Source organism: Chiloscyllium punctatum, chromosome 20 (assembly GCF_047496795.1).
Source record: "Chiloscyllium punctatum isolate Juve2018m chromosome 20, sChiPun1.3, whole genome shotgun sequence".
In the NCBI taxonomy this organism is placed as follows: Eukaryota; Metazoa; Chordata; class Chondrichthyes; order Orectolobiformes; family Hemiscylliidae; genus Chiloscyllium; species Chiloscyllium punctatum.
This window is the reverse complement of record NC_092758.1, coordinates 88,064,786-88,073,003: the sequence shown is the minus strand read 5'-3', so window position 1 is coordinate 88,073,003 and position 8,218 is coordinate 88,064,786.

Genomic DNA, 8,218 nt, shown 5'->3' with positions numbered 1-8,218 from the left:
GACTCACACAGACACACACACATGCATTCACACGCACACATATGCACACACAGACAGACACACACACAGACAGACACACACACAGACGCGCACACATACGCACATGAACTCTCACACACGCACACACGCACACACACACACAAACACATACAGACACAGACACACGCACTTCCATGCACACACAGACACACACAGATACAGACACACACACGGACACACATACATCCACAAGCACGCACACTTGCACACACACACACACACCCACCTGCAAGCACTCACACACACACATGCACACACATACGCATATGCACTCACACACACGCACACGAACAGACGCGCACTCACACACACATACGCACTCACATACACGCACATACGCACGCACATGCACTCACATGCACACACACACATGCACAAACAGACACACACATGCACACACACACAGACACAGACACACACACACAAAGACTCACACAGACACACACACATGCATTCACATGCACACACAGACAGACACAGACACACACACAGACGTGCACACATATGCACATGAACACACACACGCGCACACACATAGACACAAACACACACACACATACACACATACACACACACTCACATGCACACACACATGCACACACACACACTCACACACACATACACGCACACACAGATACACACACACGCGCACACACATAGACACAAACACACACACACACATGCTCACACACACACAGACACTCACAGACACACACATACACACATACACACACACTCACATGCACACACACATGCACACACACACACTCACACACACATACACGCACACACAGATACACACAGACACACACATGCACTCACACGCACATACAGACACACATACACACAGACACACACGCACGTGCACACACATACGTGCACACACAGACACACACGCGCACAAACAAATGCACACACACAGACACATACACGCACACATGCTCACACGCACACAGACACTCACAGACACACACATACACACAGAGACACAGACACACACACACGAACGCACATGCACACACATACACACACAGATACAGACACACACCTGGACACACACAGACACACTCGCACACACATACATGCACACACGCGCGCACACACACAGACACGCACACACACAGACACGCACACACACGCACACGCAAAGCCTCACACAGACACACGCACTCACACGCGCACACACATGCACATGCAGACACACACACAGACGTACACACACACACACACGAGAACTCACACACACACTCACGCACACACATGCACGCATACATGCACACACGCACATACACACACAGGCGCACACACACATACACACGCACGCACACACACATACACACAGACACACACGCGCACAAACATGCACACACACACGCACACACACAGACACACACAGAGACACACACACGCACACACACATGCACACACACATGCGCACACACAGACACACACATGCGCACACACAGACACACAGACACACACAGAGACACACACACGCACACACACATGCGCACACACATGCGCACACGCACACGCTTGCATACACACACTTCATAAAAGGATAAAAAAAATCACACAACCATCTCTGTGTATGTTGTCTTTCTGAAAACAAAAACCTTTTTGACCAATGGCTTATTCTTGAGGGTGAAAGAAGTAAGTGTACAATGTTTTGGAGCCAGTTGCTCTGAAGTTGTGCCCCTGTGGTCAATGATGTGGAGGTGCCAGTGTTGGAATGAGCTCCCAGAGGGAATGATGGAGGCTGGTATAGTTACAGCATTTAAAAGGCATCTGGATGGGTATAGAATAGGAAGGGTTTAGAGAGATATGGGCCAAGTGCTGGCAAATGGGACTAGATTAATTTAGGATATCTGGTCAGCATGGACAAGTTGGATTGAAGGGTCTGTTTCCATTAAATACTTAAGTAGGAAAGGGTTGGAGGGATATAGGCCAGGAGCAGGCAAGTGAGACTAGTTTAGTTTGGGAACATGGACTGAGGTGTCTGTTTTTGTGCTGTATGACTCGATGACTCTATAACACAAACTATTAAGACCCTGTTAAGTGGCTCAATGAGGGCTGGAATTAGAATTATAGGAGAGCACTTAATTGATGGTTGGGGTAATCCCAATACCTGATATGTAAGGTATATCTGGCAAAAGATCCCGACATCCTTAAGTATCCTGAGCTAATAAAAAAATGTTATGGCATTTTATCCTACAATTTCCTAATCCCCAAATGGCTTGCTATTGGAATTTTGTGAGCCACTTAGACAACTTTGTTATGATACTCAGATGCGACCATAACTTGATAGTTCACCATTACTCAACAAATGGTATTTGAGTTGGTTTCCAATTCTTCATTAGCACTTTGCCGTTTAAATAATAATGCTCAGATATTGGTTCTGACTCAAAATCATGAGGGACAATAAAGATGGTGAATAATGAAAGCCTTTTCCCCAGGGTAGGGGAGTCCAAAACTAGAGGGGCATAGGTTGAAGGTGAGAGGAGAAAGATTGTAGAGTGACCTGAGGGGCAATTGTTTCACACAGAGGATGGTTTGTATGTGGAATGAACTGCCACAGGTAGATGCAGGTACCACTACCACGTTTAAAAGGCATCTGGACAGGTACATGAATGGGGAAGGTTTAGAGGGATGTGGGCCAAATGCTGGCAGGTGGGACTAGTTTAGTTTGGTTGGCATGGACAAGTTGGACCAAAGAGTCTGTTTCTGTGCTGGAGGAGTCTGTGAGTACCTTTCCATCTAGAGGACCGAGAGGACAAATTGGACCATTAGCCAGCATTAGCAAGCAATTTGATCCAGTGTCTCTCATCCCCTTTACTGCCAACTTCCTTGATTTGAATACTAAGGAAATATCTCACAGTTTGAAATAAAATATTCAGAACCTTCAATGGTCTGATCCTTTAGTTGTTGACGAAGAAATTTCTTGACTGTCAAGAGGCCTTTTTAATAAATCCTAAGGAAACATGTTTTCATTGTACCACATGAATGCTTTTGTACTCATTCCCTTTCGAGATGCTTACTCTTACAAGGATACCTTTGACATTCCCATTAATGCAATCAGTCCCCTACTGGACTTAAATCCATTGGCTTTGGTACACCCAGTCTTATGACTTGTTATTTTCACTTGTAAGTTCTGGCCTTGCTCCTGCATTATTTTGGCAGAATATGTTTCCATCTACAGTTTTTCTAATGCTCCAATTTTCTTTTAGATTTCCACACGACTATTATCCGACATGTAACTGTCGGTCTGAGCCAACACAGGTATAGAACAAAGAACAAAGAACAGTACAACAGAAAACAGGCCCTTCGGCCCTCAATGTTGTGCCGGCCTTTTATCCTAGTCTATGATCAGACTAACCTACATACCCTTCATTGTACTAATTTCCATGTGCCTATCCAAGAGTCACTTAAATGTCCCAAATGTCTCTGACTCTACTACCACCACTGGCAGTGCATTCCACACACCCACCACTCTCTATCCTGACATCTCCCCTAAACCTTCCTCCAATCACCTTAAAATTATGACCCTTTGCAACAAACATTTCCACCCTGGGAAAAAGTCTCTGACTATCCACCCTATCTGTGCCTCTCAACATCTTGGACACCTCTATCAAGTCACCTCTCAACCTTCTTCACTCCAATGAGAAAAGCCCTAGCTCCCTCAACCTTTCTCCATAAGACATGCCCTCCAATCCAGGCAGCATCCTGGTAAATCTCCTCTGCACCCTCTCTAAAGCTTCCACGTCTTCCCTATAATGAGGCGACCGGAACTGAACACAATATTCCAAATGTATCTGCCACATCTGCTGCCTTTTTTGTTACTTGAAGCTCAGCTGAATAAGTTTAACATTTACTGGAATGCTGTTTTTCAATCTTTCCATTGTCATGATTTCCCTTAGCCTCTTAAACATTTTCTCCAACTTTAGTGATCAAAACCACTAATTCTACACCATGGAGTACAGACCTGTTCTCAGGAAGATTCACTCCACCTAAAACATTCACTCTGATTTCTCTCCACAGATGCTGCCAGACCTGCTAAGCTTTTCCAGCAATTTCTGTTTTTCATTCTATATTATTTCTGTTTTTTCTTGCAAATTTAGATTTAGATTTTATAGACATGTGCACTCAAGTACAGAACTACAGTGAAACACGTATAATGTCTCCATACACGGCACCACCTTAGGTACAAAGGTACCTAGGTACAAAATAATTAGGTATAAAATAGTAAGAAAAGCAGAGTTAAAACATTAAGCATACCTTCGTAGAATAAGTGGAAAAGTAAATAAATAAGGTAATAGTTAATATTAAAGTCTGTAAATTTCCTGATTGGGCCTCTCTCTTAAAGTCCTACATTTTAATTGACAAATTACAGGAACAAGCTCTGTGGAATGAGCATTGCTTTTTCTTTAAAAGTTTCATGATCTACAAATTGCTTTTCTGACAAAGTGACGTACTCCTCCATAATTAAGGCCCAATTCATCTTTTGGCCACTCCTCTGCCCAGTCACCTTTTCAAATGAGGTGAAAAATTCCTTTCACTCTACCCTCAGTAAGTTTAGGAACTAAACGTATGTTTCTATTTAAATCAAATCCCTCATCCCTTGAGCAATCATCCTCGAGTCACTACCTCTTCTTTCTTCTTTTATCCTTCCTTCCTTCTCTCTCTCTCTCTCTCTTCAGGTCAGGGAGTTCATGCTTTTAACTCCACCTTTCTTCCCATTTTCTTTCTTTTCTCTCTCCTCATTCTCCAGCTCAACCTTTCTTATTTCCAATTCTTTTTCCTATCTATCTCCTTCCTTTCTCTTTTCTTTTCCAATTCGAGTTTTTTCCTTTCTCTTTCCCTTTCCATGCCTTCATTTGCAGCTGAATCCAAGCTAATTCTAGGTATGAGACATTAGGCTCAGTGTCCCACTGTTAAGATTCTGCCATTATTTCAACCTTCAGTTTATCTGCTAACTCTGTCAGTTTATACAGTCAAATATTTCAAATTGTTATGTCTTTGTTCATGTAATGTTTTATATTCCCACAGACATCTTAGCTACGTTCAATGCTGTTTTGAAAGTTCAATAAATTTCACCTCAACACTCCTGTTTTATGTCCACCAATGCCTCGTGAATGAATAGAAAAAACCTATTCCCAATAATCTTTGATTCTCTGTATCTACCTTCACGGTCAAAAATTCAATGATCCTACTACAACACACTGAGAGAGAGAGAGAGAGAAAAAAAAATTACCTCATCTCTGTCTGAAAAGTGGGAATCCCTAATTTTAAAATGGTGTTCCCTGACTCTAGACTGACCCACAAGAGAAAATCTTTTTTCCACATTTGCCTTACGAAGGCCATTCAGGATATTATAAATTTTAATTAAATCATCTTTCAATCTACTGATCTCTAGCGAAAACAAGTCTGACCTATCTACACATTCCTCGAGAGACAACCTGCTCTGTTCAGGTACTAAGCTCCCAAATTTCCTTTGTCCTCAACACACAGGACCCCTGTGCGATTTTAGACTTTTTTTGCTTGCTATCAGGAGACACTTACCGACACTGGTGAAGACAAGTAGATTTCACAGTTATATTTTGGTAATGCATTGTTTAATGAATAAATCTGAAAACTAAATGAAGGTTGACATTTAACCTCCTCCTTCACCGATTAGCTTGAAGAAGTCTTACACAACAAAATGCGACTTTTTTTTCAAGGCTCTTCCTTCAAGTTAAAGTAACTCAAATAGATTGCGCTCAGCTAACGGTGCGGCTAAAGAAATCTCAGCACTCAAGAGCAGAAAAAGAAATGATCTCCCTCTCCTTTGAGCCAAGTCCTACATCTGTGCTGATGAGTTAACGTAAGTGGACCTGCATGTGTACAGTATAAAATGAGAAAGCAGAGAGGGACAAAGAGAGAGAGAGAGGGACAAAGAGAGAGAGAGGAGATAGGAAACTATTGAGGAAGATAGAGATATCAAGGAAAAAGCTGCAGAGAAAAAAAATCCTGAGACATCTTAGACCACCTTCTCCAGCTTAGTAAGCCTTTTCATTTATAATTTGAATATATTAAGATTCCTCTATAATGCTGAAATGCGAAGTTCTCTTAAAATGGTTTATTTCTGCTCTTATTATATCTCATATCAAAGCTCACCCTCCAGCTTCCTCTACTCTGCCTGTTTGCTGTCCAGCTTACACTTCTCTTTCATTTGCCCCCATCAACTGAGGGGATCTAATTGTCATCTTTTGCCACCAGATCACTGAGGCGAGGTGAGGGAGGAGGCTTCTGCAACGTTCTCACCCAGCACAGGGACTGGAACCTGGCTGTTGGTGTTCATTCTGCACCACACTCCTGCTCTAACCTCCTGGGGTCACGAGCTCCCCCCCCCCACCCCCTCTCCCAGCCTGCGAGAGGTGACACCAATGTTTTTCTTTCTGTCCTTGAGGATAATTCGCGTTGTGACTTCGAGTGAACGGAAGGATTGGATTCTGTTAGGGCTGGGCCAGATTTTCCCTTCCCTGCACCACCCAGGCGAGACTTATACGCTGAAAGGTTAAAGATAATTCAATCCCAGTGAGTTTCAGCACAACCCGATTGAACAGGCAGATGACAAATCTTAAGATTTCTCGATACGCCGGGGAAATGTCTTTCGGTTTTGGTTTCTCAACGTCAGTTAAATGCGGTCACAGTTATCAGTCCCCAAACGTTCTCGTTTGGATTCCTGCCATATTCCTGACCAATGCTGATATTTTATGCAGGATCTTTGAGGCCCTGTTGTTTTCTCTCTGTCTCTCTCATCTCCACCAGGTTTTGAAGCTGAATCTGAAAAGCACCTGAGGGAGGATAAAACCCTTAGAATTTAACCAAAGCCGAAAGAACTGCAGACACTGTAAATCAGAAACAAAAACAGAAAAATTGCTGGAAAAGCTCAGCAGGTCTGGCAGCTTCTGTGGAGAGAAGTCAGAGTTAACATTCCTCAGAACTTCTGAGGAAGGGTCCTAGGATTTAATATTAGTCTTAAAAATGGACTTTAATTGTCCAAATTATTTGGAAATGTTATCGCCAATAATAGCATCATTCAATGATTGATCACACATTTCCTGTCAGACAAACACCTCTCCAATTCAAAATGTCAACCATAAGAACCATAAGAAATCAGAGTGGAAGTAAGGCCATTCGGCCCATCAAGTCCACTCCGCCATTCAATCATGGCTGTTGGGCATTTCAACTCCACTTACCTGCACTCTCCCTGTATCCCTTAATTCCTTGTGAGATTAAGAGTTTATCAATCTCTGCCTTGAAGACATTTAACGTCCCAGCCTCCACAGCGCTCCATGGCAATGAATTCCACAGGCCCACCACTCTCTGGCTGAAGAAATGTCTCTTCATTTCCGTTCTAAATTGACCCCCTCTAATCCCAAGACTGTGCCCACGGGTCCTAGTCTCCCTGCCTAACGGAAACAATTTCCCAGCGTCCACCCTTTCTAAGTCATAATTGGGATGATGGGGGAGGGGAGATGTTTGGACACTGGGCACTAATGAAGATAACTCAGAGAAATATGGAAATCAATTTTAAACTTTACATCTGAGACAAACTTCAGCCCAGTACTATCTCCCATAACCCTGTCAGAATACTTTCTCTCTTTTTTTTCCTCCCCTAAATGACTAGATTAGATTCCCTACAGTGTGGAAACAGGCCCTTCAGCCCAACAAGTCCACACAGACCCTCCGAAGAGTATCCTACCCAGACCCACCTCCCTCTGACTAATGCAACTAACACTACGGGCAATTTAGCATGGCCAATTCACCTGACCCGCACATCTTTGGACTGTGGGAGGAAACCCACGCAGACAATGTGCAAACTCCACACAGACAGTCACCCGAGGCCTGGAATCGAACCTGGGACCCTTGGTGCTTTGAGGCAGCAGTGCTAACCACTGAGCCAGCATGCCACCCCTTCAGCTTCATTGTTCATCTCTTGATTTGATACAGTTTTAAAAGATTTCAGAATAAATTACACTGCCTCCTAATTGAACCAGGCCCTGTGCCTTATTCCTCTCCCTGCCAAATCCATGGACTCTTTTCTGATTTCTACATGTTCGAACCTGTAATTAATAACAGGTTGTGATTGTTTTATTTCACCGGCACCTGTTAATGAATGGAAACAGCGTAATACAGT